Source organism: Mytilus trossulus, chromosome 13 (genome assembly GCF_036588685.1).
Source record: "Mytilus trossulus isolate FHL-02 chromosome 13, PNRI_Mtr1.1.1.hap1, whole genome shotgun sequence".
In the NCBI taxonomy this organism is placed as follows: Eukaryota; Metazoa; Mollusca; class Bivalvia; order Mytilida; family Mytilidae; genus Mytilus; species Mytilus trossulus.
In genome coordinates, this window is record NC_086385.1 from 23146670 (window position 1) to 23168554 (window position 21885).

The 21885-nt window shown below is 31.6% G+C and overlaps 1 long non-coding RNA gene across 1 annotated transcript; it reads left to right on the forward strand.

Moving 5' to 3' along the window:
- The first annotated feature begins 17845 nt into the window (after nt 1-17845).
- Nucleotides 17846-20590, forward strand: LOC134694871 (uncharacterized). The gene is made up of 3 exons (XR_010102634.1): nt 17846-18022; nt 19560-19675; nt 20423-20590. It is a non-coding gene; the product is annotated as an uncharacterized LOC134694871 (long non-coding RNA).
- The last annotated feature ends 1295 nt before the right edge of the window (nt 20591-21885 follow it).

A 21885-nucleotide genomic window follows, 5' to 3' on the forward strand; every position in this document is an offset into this window, starting at 1 on the left:
GACAGCGTACACGCCGCCCAAAACGACATTCATACCCATTGACTGAAAAAAAAAATTGAACTTGAGGGTCTGTAATAAGAACCATTTTCAAATTCAAATGTCACCTTTTTAGGCAAATTCTCGTGCGGCAACTGATTTTGAAGGAGTTCAACTCCACGTAGAACAGTAAATGATACATGTATCGTTTTGTTCAAGTATTCACCACAGCATAACATTCTCCGATTTTCAATATTTTGATCAGTCGAATAAGAAAATTGCGATTTAGAAATGTATAAACCTTTCGAAGCGGTGAAAATTGCTCTACTCAAGCACAACCGGAAAATCCTCTCACGGATTTCATTGCAGAACCAAATGTGTTTTTTACCCGGCCAACCAACCAAGATGGCCGCCATGGCTAAAAATAGAACATAGGGGTAAAATGCAGTTTTTGGCTTATAACTCAAAAACCAAAGCATTTAGAGCAAATCTGACTAGGTTAAATTGTTTATAAGGTCAAGATCTATCTGCCCTGAAATTTTAAGATGAATGGGACAACCCGTTGTTTGGTTGCTGCCCCTGAATTGGTAATTTTAAGGAAATTTTGCTGTTTTTGGATATTATCTTGAATATTATTATGGATAGATTTAAACTGTAAACAGCAAAAATGTTCAGCAAAGTAAGATTTACAAATAAGTCAACAAAACCAAAATGGTCAGTTAATCCCTTTAGGAGTTATTGTCCTTTATAGTCAATTTTTAACCATTTTTCGTAAATCTTAGTTCACTTTTACAAAAATCTTCTCCTCTGAAACCACTGGACCAAATTTTACCTAACATAGCCAGTATCATTATGAGCCTATCTAGTTTAAAAATTGTGTTTTGTGACCGGGCAAACCAACCAAGATGGCTGCTACGGCTAAAAATAGAACATAGGGGTAAAATGCAGTTTTTGGCTTATAACTCAAAGGGGTAAAATTGTTTATCTGGTCAAGATCTATCTGCCCTGAAATTTTTAGATGAATCGGACAACTCGTTGTTAGGTTGCTGCCCCTAAATTGGTAATTTAAAGGATATTTTGCTGTTTTGGGTTATTATCGTGAATATTATTATAGATAGAGATAAACTGTAATTAGCAATAATGAAAAGCAATTTAAGACTCAAAAATTAGTCAAAATGACCAAAATGGTCAATTGACCACCTAAGAAGTTATTGTCCTTTATAATTAATTTTTAACAATTTTCATAAAATTTGTAAATTTTTACTAACATTTTCCACTGAAAAGTTCATTATAGATAGAGATAATTGTAAGCAGCAAGAATGTTCAGTAAAATAAGATGTACAAACACATCACAATCACCTAAACACAATTTTGTCATGAACTGTCTGCTTCCTTTGTTTAATTCACATATACCAAGGTGAGCGACACAGGCTCTATAGAGCCTCTAGTTTTATGAGTTACAATTTATTAGTACAATCAGCAGACCAATCGAAACAACCTCTCATTGTTAAATTTAAGTGGGCTCGAGGGTATAAATCAATTTGTTTTTAATATATGATGTTGGTATTATTTTTTCTATAAATGAACTTTATCATATATAACTTAATAGAAAAATAAAATATAAACAGAGTTTCTCCGATCATTTAAGCTCACAAATAGATAAAATATCGTAATAAAAAAGAAATAAATCACAGAAATCGCTTAAATGTTACAAAAGTTTAGATTAAGTACCGCTAATATAAAAAAAATGAGTTAACAAGATATTTCAATTGTAATGCAAAATTAGGGCATTTTTGTTCCAAAGGAAGACACTTTGGAGCTTTTTAAATGATATACATATTTAGAAAGTCATTTGAGGCAAAAACAAATTTGAATTTTGTGGATGAATTATGTTACCATATCATAAAGTAGCAACTAGTAGAATAATAAATAATGAATATATTTTTTTTTAAAATATTTGCAGAAACTTTTGAACCCGTGAGCCTCCATAAGAACACTTTTATATATTTGACTTATGTATTGGCTCACAATAAGGACAACTGCACTATGTACACTAAAATGATACCTTTGTCATTAAAAAGAAGCTCAATACTAAAATTTATGATAAAATAGATGATTTTTTTTATTTCCTATTGATAATTACCCATTAAAGATGATGGCGTTCTCTTGTCACAATCGTATGGTGTTAATAGATCTCCACTTGTTCGATTTGTTCATGTACATGTTTGTAACAACGTATTTGATTTAACAAGAGAAATTCTCTGTATTGCTGAAAATTATTACAAAAGGGTTATCGATATCACAAACTAGTCAACAAATTTACTAAAATTTATCATCGGTACAAGGACATCCTTCGTAGATATAAATTAACATGTAGACATCTTATATGTTCACATATTTCACTTCTAATATGCTATGATACTATTCTTTACAAAGCATAAAACTATCGTAACTTACCTAAAAAAATCTAACCAAACCGTCAAACAGACTTATTCAGAAGGGATATAGCTATAATGATTGCTTATTTTGGTATTTATTCTAATAAAATCATAGGGTCTTTGCATCGGAAATACATGTGCACACATATAACTTAAGTCAGTTGTTGGCATGGTACGGGTTATATTTTTCTCGTATATATTGTTTCTTCGATGGTATGATACTAAACCTCCCAAAAGAGGGATTGTGCTTGGTTTTCATTTAATGTAAACATAATATTTTAATCAGTTTAAATGTAAGTTACTGTAAGTATTCCTTTGTCAATGTATGTATCATTGTTATTTTCCTTAGTGTCTTTTGTTACCTATCCCGACATCAGACTCGAACTTCTTTAAAACTTAGTTGTTGTGTGCGTATTGCTGTGTGATTCTTTTTTTACCTTTGCAAGAGATATAGATGGAGGGTTGAGATCTCACAAAATATTGTTAACCTTGCCGCATTTTAGCGCCTGTCCCAAGTCAGGTACCTCAGGCCTTTGTTAGTTTTGCATGTTTTTTTTCAGTTTGTGATATTTTTTAGAGTGTTTTCACTGAACTAGCACACATTTTTATTGAGGATTCGGTATTTTTCACTGCGTCGAAGGCCCATTTGTGGCCCTCGGCTGTTATCTGTTCATTGATGGAGTTGTTGTTTCTTTAACATATTCCCCATTTCGATTCTCAATATTAATATAAAAATAAGGTACCCATTGGTTATTAATGAGATAACTATCCACCAAATTCGAATGAAGTGAATAGTTGTTCAAAAACGAAACCAACATTGATATAAAATCAAGGAAACAGAAAACGGCATCAAATCTGTCCCTTGATAGTATTGGTCGTATACTGCACGATATCACAACCATTCACTGAGCAAGTACGAAAGTGTATCTTGTTACGATGTTACTAGTAATATAAATATTGTCCATTTAATTTTCAGAGGAGAAGTAAGAACGTTTATCTTACGTGAAGTATTTGTTACAAAACCGTGAAGGGGAAGAGATATGTAAAAGAAAATCAGGTTTGTTTAAGATACACAGTAAGACTTCTATTTTGTTTCATTATTCAGCTTCAGTTGGTATTCACTTTGATATCCACGGTCTCAATGACGGATATTGTCATTGAAAATGTATTGAAATTAAGTGTAGTTCATCACAATTTTTCTGATAATTGTTATTGAGCATTTTTATTTTACATGTAACGGTAATTTTATAAATTACTTTGAAAAAACATGTAATGATAAATTACTTTTCAATTACATTTCAATTACGTGTCCTTGTTTGGTTTTAAACATATTACGTAAATATGTTAACATTTATTGTGAAATGTATGTATTTAATATATATTAATGAGAAACCAACAGATTCACATAAAGTTTTATGACAAATTGCCATCACTGTACGCCTGAAATATCAAGCTGACTACTGGGCTTGTGATACCCTCGGGGAAAATAAATCTCCACCAGCAGTGGCATCGACCCAGTGGTAGTAAATAAACTCATGAAAGTCTCTTCTCAAATGGCAAAGTCCTGTTCTGGTACAGACATTTCAAAAGTGCACTTTTTTATTCAAAGAAGGTGGTATTGTTTTATTTACATTTTCGTCATTTTTTTGTCCATAGCAAAAACTTGTATATGCATGACATACCTTTTTTGATGAAAATCACTGTTATTGTAAAAAAAGGATTTTTTTTCAATTTTTACGCCAAAAATCGTATCCTCATATTTTTTTTTCTCTCTGTCTGTTATGCAGTAAAAATATGGCAGCTCATTAATTGTTGTGTTTTGAAGCCATAGCCTCAAAAAAGAAGCATGGATACTGAGAACGTGTATACCATGTACAATCAGATAATTGTTTATTTCAGTGACAGATCCCTGCGTATAAGCGATCATTAATAGTTATCCTACAAGGACGCCGTGTGGCAGTGTCAGATCACTCCGAAGGCCAGTCCGAGTGGGATAACTATTTTACACCCCAGCTGTTTTAGATTAGAAGAAAAAAACATTTAAAATTCATAAAATCTAGTTTAGAAGGACACAACCATTATAACATACTTTGTATATTACTAAATGATGTATACATACCCTTTATGACCCCCGAAATCGATGAGTAGATTTTATACAATGTCAACTCGCCCCACTTGCCAATTGGCTCATACAGCCCGTAACAGAGTAGTGATCAAATTCGCGTTTCTTTACCGTCAGAATAAGTTACGTTATAGACAAACTTATTTCAGAAGTGACATAATATTTCATGTCCAACGTGTAAATTTTTTATTGTTTAAGTCGAAGTTTTTTTAACACAGTAAAACATTTTTTTATAATCAACCTCTGTCATTGGCATTTTCATTTTAACGGTAAAGGATCAAATACGGGATCTCCGAAATTTCTATCATTTGTTACGAGGGAATCATTATTCAATCGAACATATGTCTTTGTTCATGACACATACTATGAAATACAAAGGAGTTGAAATGATTAAATACTTTCGAACTGACGGAAACAAAAATACATAATCTAAAATGTGTGTTCTCTCATAAACAATGGCTTCGTTGTGCGAATCGACTAGATCATGTTACATGTTACTGATCTTAGCTGTAGAAACAGTTGGTGCGACCTTGATAAAATCTTTATCAATTTGATATAAGCGATAAATATTCATGACTACAGATCTGTACAATGATAATGAATTTATTGGAGTCACATTCACTGTTTCTACTGTAAACATGAACTCGTCGGTTAGTGCAATGAAGACACTTTTAAAGATTGAGGTTGTTGGTTTATTCTTTACACCTTCGAGGTATTAAAATTATTTCAGTGTTTATTTAAAGTTAAATTTATTTTCAAATCTCTTCTGTTTAAAATTGTCGAAAACTTCCGTTTAAGATTTCTGTGGTAAATTATATATTCTATAATTAGGACCATTTTATAATAAATACCCTTTTGTACAAGAATACTTTCTATATAGAAATATAGATCTGTTAGTTATGATTAGTTTTTTTATAACTTTCATTATTGTGACGACACGCTATGAAATTCAGATTAATTTATAAATGAAGTTGTATATACATATTTGGTCATAAACACAAATCTTTTAAACAGTTCGACGAGTGCGTCAATATTACAGAAGACTGTTTAATGTTAGTTACTAAGCTTGGCCCGATTCATCTGTCATTTATGGAAACTAATTCGCCAATTTCTGAGACAATCATTTTTATTTCACCATTAGACATGGAGCTTTTTTAACTATAGGAAAACTCTCAAATTAAAGAAAGTCGACATGATATACTGAAACTTTCTTATAATCAATTAAACGATTGCTTTTCTTAGATATGTGATTTTTCATGGTCAAATTTTTTCATTGTTAACGGACATTTTGAGATTTTTTTTTTTTTTTTTTTTTAAAGAAATCAACATTCCAAATTTAGAACTTCATGAACATGTACATCTATGTACTACTAAAATTGTACATCGATCTGTTGCGTCCTTAAAATATTCTGACCGTTGTACGATTTAATGTACGGAAATGTTTCGGTAAATTAAATTCAAATCCGAATGAAGTATGAGTACATAATCGTCCCATACAGGACATTTTCTATATTATCCTAGTATATTATTGGAGAGTTAAGAATAGAATCTGGTCAAATTTTGAAGTTTAACATGTGGGATTTTTTTTTTTGCCACGGACCATTTAATTGTCATGGAGGAAGGGGCCTAATAGTTTTTAGAAAAATAAAGATCTGACCCTGATTTTGACTTAAAAAATCTGTTGCCTCAATATTTTGACATATGAAAAAAAAAAAGGTCAACAAAATTCACGTCCTAAATTTCGAGACCTGACAATCCGGGACATTAAAAATCCACTTTACTAACAAAAAGATAATCCAAACTTTATTTCTTGATAAAGGGTCTCTGGTAATAATGATACGAAGTCAGAATTACCTCAGGTTTTAAGAAAAACATACGTGTATATTCTGGATTTTAAAAGTAAGAAGACATCCTTCCATAAATCTTTTTTTTCTTTTCTGACTTTGAAAAAATGATTACTTTTTGCCCAATCGAAATAGTGCATGGACATATTTTGTTTCATATTATTAGAATTATTTTCAATATAATCGGTATTAAACTTGATTATCGACACATGAAAGTTTGTCAGCATTGTCAATCCTTTTAACGTTAAAGTACCAATATAGTTCGGTCACTTACTCAATTAAGTTTGTCGATAACGTAGCTAATTTTGACGGAAAAGAAACATCAATTCGATCACTTTTCTGTTACGGGCTGTACTACATGCATATTGCCACTTTATAAAAATATCGCCACACCCTTGTTTACCGACTCGCCTCACTTTTTAAAAAGTGTAAAATTAAATTGAACAATCAGTCTGACAACTCACTTATCATCAAAAAAGGTTTAACCCCCACTGAATAAAGGTCTGCCAACTCGCCTCACTTATAAAAATGTAAAAAAGATATAGCTTCCTTTAAGGATGTTAAATTACTGTTAGTTCGTATCCAGTCGTCCTGGTGTAGTGGTATGTGTCGTGTCTTGATATGCTAAAGGTATCGAGTTCGAATCCCAGCATATGCACTGTTTTTATTCTACGTGAAATTAGATAGATAGTCTTTTCCGTAAACTTAATTATAAGTTTTATAGTGGATTTGACATTTCCGCCAAAAAGTTACAGAAAAAAGGGAAGCATGCATAACAAAGAAACTCAAACTAGGGTGATCTGGAAGGGATAATCCGGCTCAGATCAGCCCTAATAGAACAAAGGAGCTAAGATGATTTTTACAAGGAGACTCACGCTAAGGTCACTTTGAAAATTTGTCGGCGAATTGTTTCTGAACGTAAGCTATTAAAAAGATGCAACTTCTGCTAAATGTTGACAAATTGAATATTTTTTTCTTCAGAAAAGTTTGATAATGACAACTATGAATTTTGATATAAAAGAATATGCATCCTTTTTTATTTTAATTTGAGGTTTTATATGACTTTAAGACTAGTTTTTTGTCGTCATCAATCTATCTGACAGTTTTTTTATCCTATTTTTGTTAGTTTTAGCCTCTTAATCATAAAATTGAAATGTCTCTATACCTAATAAATTTAACGAGTAATGTTTACTTTGACATGTTTAATGTAGCTTGTTTGTTTGTATTGAAAATGGCTTTTTTTGTGCATTGATGATTTGAAAGGCGCCATGAATACGTAATTGATGGTTCATAAAGCTATTTTAGTAACGCTGTCGTAACTTTGCTTCTTACAAAAACTGTTTACTCATATATTGATCGCATGATGTTTTCATGTGCATTAGCTATTAAATTCAATTAACTGATTTCATTTACATTTGTTTCATAACAAAACAAAACGCTATTCGTTTTATGACTTTGGAACACCAATATACTACTGTTGCCTTTATTTATCACCACCTGGTCGGAATCTCTACTGGTGGAGAGTCAGTCCTCTAGGGGATGTACAAGCCCAGAAGCCTGCCAGCATGAATACAAGTAGATTTATTAATGTTATACAGGATTACGCGTCGCCTCGAAATAAAAATAAGTATAAAAAGGATAATGTCGATGTCACAACAACACCGATTATAGCAGATGTACCCAGGATCATCATACAGGATACAATGAAAACGGCAGTCGTCTTATTCTTATTGTCTTCAGACATGTTTGTTTATATTTGCCAATTTACTGTTCAACTTGAACATATTTTGGATGTAAATGATAGAGTATAAAACTGCACTTTTTTTAAATGTTACGTGACTTGTTATACACTTATGATTGATACCCACTTTCAATCGACTTTGACCACCAAAAGTAAAAATACATATACTCGTGAGAATTACAATGTTACTGCTACCTCAAGTTTGTCTGTCATTGAATGCGATCTTTGTTGACTGAAACTCGATAAATACTCAATTATTGGATGACTGACCTTCGGATAATGTAAATGATCCTCATAACGATAAATTTTCTATAAACATTTTAATCAGTCTGCCCATTCTATTGCTGCAATGAAATTACGGATTATAGAAAATGGCCCCACATTGAGTACACCATATCGTCTACAAAGAGAAGACTTTTGGATAAGAGAGTTTGGAACAGTAATTTCATATGGATGCAGTGACAACGTTGATGTTGTAGATATTTTGTCTTGTCGTCGGTGTAATACTGATAATATGTTACAATTATCAAAACACTTGCTCGGCGAAATCGAAGTCATAGTCACATGAATTTTACCGCACCTGATGATAATTGAAAACCTGGTATCGTATGTTCAAAGACAATAAGGTGTTCATCACATCAGATATAAATTATACTCCATTCCATTATTAAGGTCTTTCCTTTTTCAAAAGGGAAAGACCTTACTGTATTTCTTCTGTTTATTATTATTATTCTTCCGCCAAACTTTGACGAAGTTAGCAGCCTTAACCGTAAGACGTGTCGCTTTCATGTTCAATCTTTGTATCGGTGTCATGAATACCTATCTAGAACTCACCCTGTTAGTCGAAATACTTTGTCGGTTCGGAGTAATCCCTCCGAAACCCAAAAACCTTGTTATCGTTCCAACACCGTAACCGTAATAGGTAGAAAAAAAACAAAGGGTGAAATTTGTTCAAGACCAGACCCCGGTTCTTCGTTACATTTGGATCGAAAAGATTCAACGACTCATTGGTAGGGTTATGCCCCTATGAAAGTTAACCAGTGTCGGTTGACCACCAGAACTCAGACACCTAGGATCTTCACCATTCATCATCAATTCATGTGACTTTGAAAAATATCTGAAGGTCAAATTTGTATGTTGCCCTTGACCGACATTTGACCTAACACCTTGTTATGGAATAATCTCAGAAACTATTATACTTACAGAAGTTTTAAATAGTGGAAAATGTTTGGGTCATTACGGCATAATTTTGTTACATTTTGACCGAAGATATTTGACCTTTTTTTAGGGGCATAACCCCTGTTTTAGGTTTCTGAAAAGACAAAATCAGCTTTCACTATATAATAATAATCTTTATTTGTCATATAAGTAACATTATACTTGTGACACAAACAAAAGTAACAACAACAATAAAATAACTGAGTTAACACACACATATCTATATATATACAAGTAAAACTAACTAAGAGTCCCCTGTCCTCAGCTCTAAAGACTGATTTATAAAGGAACCTGTTTTTTTCACTTGGTTTATATTAGAAGGATTTAGTAGGATTACTAGTTTTTGTGTATCAGATAGATTTGGAAACATAGGATTATCTATTGCCATGTCATTAAAAAGTTTTATACGTAAAACGTTATTAATTTGACAGTGGAGAATAAAGTGATTTTCATCTTCTAAGGTTTTACAAGTTGGACATAACCAAAGATCCTAGACCCATGGGGTCTTCAGCAATGGCATTTGGGACTAATGACCTTGACAAAGGTCAAAAGGTCAAAGGTCAAGGTCAAGTCCCATATAGCGAATTTTGTGTTTTTGGCCTTATTTAAAGGATTTTCAGGGTGTTTTAAAGCTTTTCAATACATTTTACATCTATTGGAACTTGTATTTTACATCATAAAAGGAAAGACCTCTCAATTGTTCAAGAACAATTGACATTTTAATTTAAACTTTATTTCTTTTTTTCAAGAAGCCTAAAAAAATTCCGTCATTGCTTCTAATTCTGATTTGTAAAGAGAAGTTTCAATACATGGACATTGCCAACAGCTGAATAGTAATAAAACCCGTTATAACTACTTTCAAAAATGAGGAAAGCGTACTTGTTTAAAGCAGAATTTGCGAATAATTGGTTTAAATGCTATCAAGGCTAGAAATCTTTTCCACCAGAAATCACACAATATACACAAAGTATATTGTATCTAACATGTTCAACCATGAGAGGGTTTCAGAGGCCAATAACATCAAAGATGTGGAATCCCAACCTTCGGATTGCTGATGTCCATTATCAAAATACAACTATAGTCCAGCTGGTCATGTTTTTGCTGGTGACCTTGGGAGCGTTAACAATGAACAACTAAAAGTGTTGTGAGCTGAGACCTAAATACACACATCCCCAGCCCAATGTATGGGAAATGCATGTCAGGTTACTTATGAATCTAATTGAGGAGTATTTGTGAAAATGTGTAATGCGCGAACATAGAAAACAAAAAGAACTGGACACGTTTTTATTTAAAGCTGTTTGATTATGCATTTAGAAGCGCATTCAGAATCTAATATGTATTATGAGCAAACGGATTTCTCACCTTTTCAAGAAACCAGATTATGCTTTGTCCTCTTTGCATGACAAATACTAGTATGTCGTTCTTTCAGCAGATACAGCCTTCAAATATATAGCCTTCGTTTGTAAAACTATCATTTGTAATGCATCATAAAAGAGCTTCAATCAAACAGCTCAACTGCTTATATTACATATTTTGTAATATCCTCTACAGAGGATGAAATTTTACAAAATCACAATCTGTTCTTCTTTCATTTGGTAAAAAAAATGTAGCAGCATCAAAATAACGAGGAACTCTAAAGTTATTATACTGGATAACAACCAAAACTTCATAAAACTCCGTATAAAGAACGATACATATATCTGGATCATAAAGTCTTTCAAAAAACATCTTTCTAAAGTGTTGTCCACTATTTTTTCTACAAAGATAGCCTTTAAAAATAATGCGATGAAATGTAATCATTCAATGGTTTCAATCAGATGTGGATTTTCAAAAACTTACAATCATAGAACATGAATGTCATAAAACATAAATAACACACAACTCTCATAGTTTGCAAATTTCAACAAATATTTAGACTAATTATTATCCTGTACTTCAAAATTCAAGAAAGAGGAAGACATCTTAACCAATTTTAGTTGTAACGTATATTATCTCAAAACAAAGGATGTAATATTTAGTATCGAGTATGGCACTAACCTCACTAAATATGTATTTATACTCTGAACGAATACATTAAATACCATACAGAAGTTTCTGAAATAATAGTGCATTATTAAAATTAAAAATCCTATTTGTAATAGTCTACTATCATAAACATTTCTAAATTTAACAACAGTTTCATTTGTATATTTCAGGACATTCGTATTCCTTATAACACAAATAATGTGTATCATGATGGTGCACAATACTTTTCTGGTTATGATATCGGTATTCATTTATTGTGCTGTGTATTGTAAGTATGATAACCATATCATATCATATCGTATCATCCTATAATCATGATAATCCTAAGAAGGAAATTAGACAATCTAATAACGTTTAATCCCGCTGCAAATGTTTGCACCTGTCCTAATACAGGAATCTGGAATCTGATGTACAGTAGTTGTCGTTTGTTTATGTAATTTATACGTGTTTCTCGTTTCTCGTTTTGTGTATATATTAGACCGTTCGTTTTCCCGTTTGAATGGTTTCACACTAGTAATGTTGGGGCCCTTTATAGCTTGTTGTTCGTTGTGAGCCAATGCTCCGTATTGAAGGCCCTACAGTGACACTTTTTAGATAAATTTTGTACACAGCTCAAAACAAATGCGTTTTCATTGAGAATAGTCTACATTAAACAGTTTAGTTGATATTCACAAACTAAATCAACTTGTGTTTACGATTTTTTTTCAGTTAAAAAGATTGAGTGCATATATTTCAATAAAAAAATAGCATACGCTGTTTTAAGATGAACACAACATGCACAATATCTCTTTTTCATTGTGGCAGCGACATATTTTGATTCTTCATATCCGTTTGAATCATCTATAACAATATTTAATTTTGCATTTATCTTGAAGTCATACACATGAATGTGCTGAACATTACAGGTATAGAGGAAAAACTGCTGTACTCAACTCCTCGCTATGTGAAAGAGATAGATTTGAATAGTGGAGTCGTGAAAGTACTTATTGAAACGGGAAGCCTTGCATATTCGTTAACCTACGATCATAATGAAAAATATCTGTACGTTCCAAGAACTCAGGGAGATATTATAAGGTATTTTTTTTTTTATAAATAAGGGAACCTACAGTTGTACAGTTTAAACATTGGTCAGATAATTTCCGACGTAAAATACGTAATTTGTATTGTTTATCTGACATAAAACAATGATAATTGACGAAGAATCTCATTTAGAAACTGCTAACGAACGATAAAATTCCATAAAAGTATTCAACCATGTGTACAATAAAAAGTAAACGAGAAGGACAAGGGACGATAAGCCCCCTTTTTTGCCCTCTTATTTCCCATTTTTCAAAAGTTGTTTAGGATCTACTTTTCATGTAAAAATTTCCCTGAGGTTTGAATTTTAAAATTAATAAGTTTGAGTCGTTCCACGTTTCGTTGCATACCTTGGAAACAAGGACAGGTTGAAGAGGTCGTCATGAATTAATAGTTATATAGTAATTTACTGACCGGGTACGGAAGTTACAGTAGGTTTGATACCTTGTGAGGCGAAGTCGAGTCAGGTATCAAAGAGGGGGACAAGGGGGGTTCCCATAACAACAAAACAGTGAAGTGAGTTGGCTTAAAACAGATAACAAAGAATTAAAAATGGGCAATAACAGATTACAGTAAATGAAATCTTAAAACCAGTCCGGTCTAGGGGCAATACAGTGTATATCTTATATTATATACATGTAACTGGTTGTATTGATCCAAATATGTCTTTACAGAGACATATATTCACTTATTTAAAGGATATTATGTCAAGAAATTAAATTGAAGCTGTTAAAGACACATCTTTATTTGCAGCAACGGTTTCTGAGCTTTACTTTACACTATATGAACCAGTTAAAAAGGTTTTAAAGAAATGATGGTCTATATCAAAATTTTATTTTAATATAAGATTTCGCTATATTTTTCTACAAATGAACTTTATCTTATACTTAATAGAGAAATAAAATAAAAAGATGGGGCCAACGTTCGTTTACGCTTACAATCAGCATCCGAGAGAAGCATACATTTAAAAAAAAAAAAAATCTGTTGAACTAATAGGGGGAAAAAGGCAATATCGAATTAAAAAAAAGAAATTACAGAAATCGCTCAAATTTTACAAAAGTTTTGTTTAAAGGGGCACTAGCTGTCAAATTTATGGTCACCGATTTGACTCAAATTCTCATATTTGATTTATAACAAGGTAAAACATTTATCCAAACTATCAAAAGTATTAAATAAACAGTTTACAGAGCATGGGGTAGATAATATATAGTTTCGTTTCGTGTGTATTTTAGTCCAGACGCCATCTAATTAACTATCGATTTGACCTCAGATGACCATATAAGCGATGTAAACATAAATAAAGATATGAAAAGATTAAACCAACACGTGCATTTGGATTTTTATAGGTCTGTTTGATTTTATTTAATAGATTACAAGTATATGTTTCTCATTGTTTTTAACCGTATAAGAATGATTTGATGTGCATCGAATTATTTATCAAATGATTTACAGTAGTTTCACTTTCATTGTTGACATTCTTTTTTCTTTAAATAACCAATACACGTGCGATGCATGCTTTGTCAATCTGTAGCTAGGGGTTAAATTGAATTTCACATACATACGGATTTAAAGAGGTCGACTCATTTACTTGCAAGTGAATCAGTAATTATCAATGTTTTTTTAGCGTAATTTGACAAAATTGAACCTTTTTGGCTGCAAAAATCGAATTGTTATTTCAATATTTTACTTTCATTATTGATTGAACAGAAAAATATCAAACTTCAGATTTTTATATATCTCAAAGCTAGTGCCCCTTTAAGTACAGCTTTTTTGAAAATAGTAATAACAAATGTAGGTCACCGATGAATTAAAAACGATATTTTAATGCCAAAAATGGTAATTTTTGCACCAAGGGGAGATAATTTGGACCTTTTTTCAATGATATATACATTTTATTGAGACAAGTTGATATTTTTAGATATGTTTGTACCATATGATAAAATAATAACTAATAAAGGTAATAAATAAAATTTGTAATGAAAATTACTCTTTATTTTTTTCACGAAATTTCTTACCCTCGATCCTCCTTTTAAATAACAATGCGACCTCCCTTGTCTTTCAATGACTATCAAATTCGATGAAATCATTTAGTCTGTAAGTGTTATACCACCAATGATTTCCCCCAATTAGTCTTTGTTAAATTGTGCAGAATTTATCTTTGTTTCAAATAAGGAAATACTTGGCATGAGTGAAGTTTTATCCTGTCCAGTACCATAGAAAAAAATTCACATAACATTGCATTGCATATAAGAAAATAACCATCACTGGAAGATAACCAAGCAATTGTTCCCCCTTATTGAAGTTGTGTACAAGGTTTAGATAAATAAAGGCAACAGTAGTATACCGCTGTTCAAAACTCATAAATCCATGGACAAAAAACAAAATCGGGGTAACAAACTAAAACCGATGGAAACGCATTAAATATTAGAGGAGAACAACGACACAACACCGAAACGCAACACACACAGAAACGGACCAAGCAACAGACAAAACACCACGAGAATAACAAATATAACATCAAAACCAAATACATGAATTTGGGAAAGACAAGTACCGTGCCACGTCTTATTTCAATATCTCAAAAATAAGAGAAAACACAAACGACTCAACGTTAAAATGCAACACACACAGAAACGAACAATATTATAACAATGGCCATCTTCCTGACTTGGTACAGGACACTTTTAAAGGGGAATAAAAGTGGTGGGTTTACCTGGTTTTATGGCATGCCAAACCTCGCACTTTAATGGCACAGTTAAATATAACATTGAAATGACAACATAATATTACAGTACTACAATACAAATAAAAAGGAGAACATATTAGACAAAGAAAAGCATGATTAATAGATAACAAAAAGCATCAGGTTTAAAATTCAATACGCCAAAAACGCGTCTTGTCCACACAAGACTCACCAGTGATGACCATATATAAAAGATCGAAAGTGAAAAAAGTACAAAGTTGTACAGCACTGAAGATCAAAAGTTGAAAAGGTTTTGCCAAATACGGCATTGTTTGTATGCCCAAGATAAGAACATTCTTATTATATAGAACAATTCATGCTATTGCAAACAGTAAATTTTAACAAATGAATATGAAAGAGATATACATAATGAAACTGAAGTATTAACTAATTACAGAAAACAAATTACAGAAAACTAAACCCGAATACATAACGCCCAGATATACAAGATCGAAAGTGAAAAAAGTACAAAGTTGTACAGCACTGAACATCAAAAGTTGAAAAGGTTTTGCCAAATACGGCATTGTTTTTATGCCCGGGATAAGAACACTATTATATAGAACGATTTATGCTATTGCAAACAGTAAATTTTAACAAATGAATGTGAAAGATATATTCATAATGAAACTGAAGTATTAACTTATTACAGAAAACTAAACCCGAATACATGATGCCAAGTTGTAACGATGTAAGCTTAAATTTCCAAAGTATTCTATAGAAGCCCAAGACAAAAAATAATGGTGTTTTGAAGTTCCCAAGACATATGTTTATAACACAGAAAATGTTTTACTGCGTTAAAATATATGTCAAATTCATGGGAATATTTTTTTCGACCTATTTTCGCATACAACCGGATGTGACGTACCATGATTTAGTGGTATTACACATACATATAAAAAGTTGTATCAAAAAGATTTTTCAGGATAATGCCATCTTCGGTCCCCTGATCTGTCAATCTTCCTTATATTACACAGATAGCTAGTTTTGGCTTTTAGGCCCTCTGTTAACATAGCAGACAGGAAGTGTATCAATTTTTTTTATGACACGTGTGTACTCACATATTAACTTACTGGTCTGCAAAAAATTAGGAAGATTGAACATCATTATTCTAGGAATAATTTTCTTGACATAACCTTCATATATTCAGAGGCTATGATTTCGTCGTATTTTATGGACATGAAAAACCAGGAGGGTCTCATCGTCATTTAAGCGGCCTTCGGTAGGTTTTACTATAAATTTATTTTTTGGGGCTTTCCATAAATATTTCTTGTCATGTACTTTTTAAAATGTTTCTAGATTGATCGGCTTTTGTTTTTGTTTTAAGAAATATTATGTATAAAATAACATCATTGATGTCGTCTTATTGATAACAATCTGTATTACATGCAGACAAATTTGGAACTGACAGAAGGGCATTTATTAGAGAACAACTAAACTTTACGACATATCTATGAGGGACGTATTTCCTACATATCTTTTCACTCCTCTTAACTATGAAAATCATCCTTTTCATGTTTTGAAATATTTGTTTTGTACGAGTTTCAACTGAATTTGTTATCGAACCGATTGCTAGCAGCCGGTTGGAAATTAAATTTCAAATATCGAGTAACGAACCGGCTGCTTACTTAAGGTTCATGTAGACCCTATGGTTAAAATGGCCGTATTTTCATCTCAAAATTTACTCTGAGTACAGGCAAACCTGTGCATCTGGAAAAGTTTTAAGGCATAGCATGCCCTAGATACATAGAATATAAATGCATTGTATGATTTAGAAAATTCATAACTTAACTGGATTTACCGTACACTTTTTTCGTCCCTGCAGGTGATGATAAAATTAACAAACAGTTGAGTTCACCTTGATATGGTCCACTCAGGTACACAGTTTAAATAACCAATTATTGTCAGGTATCTATTGTCCATCTCATGTCCATGTTAATTAATACAGCTCACTTCAATTAGTACCTGTGTGGAAGTTCTCAAACCTGTTTCCCAACTTAGTTTATTTTTGCACTTTCTGAAGGAATGAAAAAAAAGTGCATTGCAAAAACCTGGTAGGTTTTTTTTTTCTAAAACATAAAACATATTTAAAATTTATTTATCTAGGGCATGCTATGCCTGGAAATTTGTACAGATTCTCAGGTTTGTCTGTACTCAGAGTAGATTTTGAGGTGAAAATACGGCCATTTTAGCCATAGGGTCCACATGAACCTTAACATACGTATAGGTAAACAAGTTTGATGACTTCTAAGTGTAAAAACTGCTCACTATTTGTGACTCTAGCTGAATAAATAATAACAATTTGTACTAACGGTGTTAGTTGTTTGCTGTTTATCAATTGTCACAAGTGTAAATATATAAACTAAACATTGTCCAGAGAAAATTTTGTTATCTTTTTAGTCGCAGACAAATTTCAGTTCAACATGACTGGTTAATTCAAATTATTTGTACACATATACGTAAATGAATTTATAAGACAAATTAAATTACAAATTATATTGTTCTTTTCCTTATAGTTCTTTTTTCGCACTCAACTTATCTTTTGTCATTTTCTTCTAATTTACATGAAACTCTCGTGATTGTTGTCCATTTATTGTCCATGTGCACATTTGTACTCTCCTTCTTCAGAATTCCTTATCCAAACAATCCATCTGGTCATTTTGAAACTGTTGTTGCTGCAAACACCCCAGTAGGTACAGCCTTTGACTCAGTGAACAATCATCTATATTGGACAGAAGATGAAACCGGAAAGATATTGAGATGTAATGCAGATGGAACTAATAAAATAACTATCTTTAATGAAGTACAACCCGGAGGACTTTCCATTGATATAGAAAATAGGTTTGTTATGAAAATGAACTATATGTGTTTGAATGTAGTAATACAATGTTATTTTGGTGTTGTGTAAAAAGTAAAATCACAAAAATACTGAACTCAGAGGAAAATCAATTTGGAAAGTCCATGATCACATGGCAAAAACAAAAAAACAAAACGCATCAAAAACGAATGGACAAGAACTGTCATATTCCTGACTTGGTAAGAATGCTTCAAGTATCGTGTTTACTTAATATCAAGTATTGAGATTTTTTAGTTTATCTCACATTAATGTTTTACAACAATTTGATTCGACTGTCGTAGAAGTGAGAAATTAAGGGCTATGAAACCAGGTTCAGGCGCTATAAAATTGGGGTGCTGTCTCTTTGACACATTCCCCATTTCTATTCTCAATTTTATTCAATCTACAATTTTCAACATTTAAAATTACCTGTACCATGTCAGGAATATAACAGTTGTTGTCTATTCATTGGATGTGTTTTATCTTTGATTTTGCCATTCATTCATTGTTACATGTATTAGGGACTTTCCGTTTTGAATTATTGTGATTTTGCTTTCTATTGTAAGGGACTAATTTTGTTGAAATCATGAAGATTTAGCATTGAAACTGTGTAAGTTTAAATTGAAGACAATGTTTAAAACTATGATTGCGTTGGATAAAGACCGAAATTTAGATGTGTGCATGTAAAACAAATTTCGTTGTAGAGGGGTCTAAAAACACGGTAAACAACATTCTCAAAAATACCCCCTCCCCCCGACAACAAGTATATAATTGAACAAAACGCATTTGACTAACAGGGGTAACAACTGATGGTCATAAATCGTGCTGGCAGCCATTGACGATTGCCAATCAAATTGATCACCAGATAGCAAAAAAGGATCTCAATATTAATATTATACCAAACTTAAAACAATAAACATGCGGCGAAGATGTTATACTACAAACTTGAGGTGCAAAAATGTGTACACCATTTCCGGATTTCGACAATTAATGTTTCTTCAGTGATGTTAGAGATCGAAACTGTCACAAATAAGGCCATATAATTTACTTCAATTTAGCAATCGAACGAATGTTTATTCTCTGTAGACTGCATGAACAAAAATAAGAAACATATACAATATTTACTTTTATTCAAACGGTTTGTTACTTTTTTACTTTAAAAAAGGATTTAAGCCTAACATTTTTTTTTATTGTTATTGTAATTGAGATTAAATAAACTCATCATAGAAACCAGGAATAAATTTAGTCTACAAAAGACTCATCGGTTACGCTCGAATCCAAAAAAGTTAAAAAGGCCAAATAAAGAAAGAAGTTGAAGAGCATCGAGGACCAAAAATCCTAAAAGTTTTGCCAAATACAGCTCAGATAATCTATGCCTGAGGTAGAAAAGCTTTAGTTTTTCAAAAAATACAAAAAATTGTAAACAGTAATATAACCTTAAAAGGTTTCAAAGAACCGATTAGAAGGTGTTTTCAATATGAAGCAATACACACGTTAATCTATCAATTTGTTTTGTAATTGAATTGTGTTTGTCACTGTTAGGTGGATGTATTATGGTCAGGATCTAAGAAATGGAAAGGTATACAGACTTACGTTTGACGGAACGGAAAGACGACTTATATATAACCAGTCTTCATATGTGTTCGGAATACAAGTAGGTATGTCATCAATATGAATTTAAAGTAATAAAAAAAACATAAATGTGTTAGTTTATTTTGAGCCAGTTGTATCTTTGAAACGAAGGAGAAATATGAAAAAAAAGGACCTAATGTTTTTAATATAATTGTTTGTTAATAGCGATCATGAAGCTATACCGGTCTTTTTAAAGAAACCATGCGTTGATCCTTATATATTTTTATGATAATCTTGACAAACTAAACATGTGTGCGACTTGCTATACATTGTTTTTTTTCCTAATCGACCTCAACAGTGTTTGTTTATTCCGCAAAGCATCTTTTTATTTTCAGCGTCACTGATAAGTCCTGTATAGCTAAACAAGCATCTGGTGTTCATTATTTTAAGGCTAGTACTTAAGACGAATCTATTTAAATGAAGCTTTGGTTTGCTATAAAACCAAGTTTTATCTGACATTTTGTTCATAAGGAAATGCCTATACCAAGTTAGGTATATGATAGGTGTTTTCCTTAAATGTGTTTTCCTTAAATGTGTTTTCCTTAAATGTGTTTTGGTTTACCAGTTGATAAGAGATTTTGTTTTTTTTCTTGAAATTTGGTAAGTTTCTTAATTTACATTGTGTTTTGTAATTCTACATACAGCCAACACATAGAATGTACGAGAACAAATGTATTAGCATCTTTCAAAAAGTATTATACAAACAAATCACCAAATCACAAATCAGCAAAGACCTCTTTGTAACTAAAAAGACTGTATCGTTTATATTTTAGACGTTTTCGGTAAGAGACTTTATTGGATAGACCATGTGAGTGGTGACTTAAAATCTGCTTGGTACAATGGGTCTGATGTGAAAACCGTAATTAGCCCTTATTCGGGTAGTTACTGGGGCCTTGCTACCAATAATGAGAGTTTGTTCTACTCAAACCAGTATTCACTTTTTAAGATGAGAAAGTGCTTATGGCAAAATACGACTGTTGTTTACAGTGATACAGAACTGATTTATGGTGTTTTGCTGTACAGACAGGAAGGTGAGAATATAAACATGAGAGAAAACATGTCAATACATAGTGTGAAGTTTTTATGAAATTTTGTATTCTATATTTATTAAAACAAATTAAAAGTACTACGTATTTTAACTACTAACGCTTTCAAGCTTTTATTGTTTTAAAACAAATGCTTTCCTTATTGTAGGTTATTAGTAATACAAGTTGCACTGTTGAGTGGTGCTGTTGGTTTACATTCATTGAGACAATGTTTTTTCCTAGCAAAAATTTCTTTTTAAAAGCAGAATTATAATTTTTTTAAAATACTCGACAAAACTTTTATTGTCAATATGTAATTATATCATTAACATTGTACTTTGGCAAAAATATTTCTCAAATCATTTATTATTATGTAAAACACTATCATCCATTATATGTTACGTCGAAATTATAGAATAAATTACGTCGAACAACAGATTTAACAAACACTGTATAATTTCTTTGTTTTTTACCATTTGTTTGTATATTCCAGGCAATTACCAAGAAGGAATCGAAGAAATGTCAATTACTTATATAACAAGAAGTTTAAAAAAAGAATAAGGAAGTTATCGTGAATAAAATAATAACAACAATATTGTTCATCTCTTCTTTTAATATCATGTAAAACAGTTTCTGACGATACAAAAAGTTACACTTAAATTGTTTGAAATCAAAAATATTTAATTAACAGAAATAGGTTATCAATGAGTTATTATATTCAAATTAAGAATATTACATGAATTTGGATAATATTATCATTTAACATTTTACTTAAATTGTCTTGAAAAAAGAAACTGTTATTTATGAACCAAATATGCTACATTAACTTATTTTCTGTTTCTATTTCAATATAAATTTGACCTCATCTCTACAGACTGCCACACTTCACATGAGATCACAAAGATGTGTGCACATTTAAAATCTTACAAAACCTTGTCGTTGAAAAAACAAATTAACTAGAACAGGTGCCTTTATTTAATTTATTTTTGAGATTTTCATTTTTATTTTAAAGATTTAAACATACCAGAACACTTTGAGTTAGCATAACATCACACGCCATGTGTTGACTATGTAGACTTATTGTTACTTGGATGGTCCACAGATACGGAATGAACACAGATACGGAATGAACACAGATACGGAATGAATACAGATACGGAATGGATACAGATAGATTTAACAGAGTATAAATAAAAAAGTAGGTATAATAA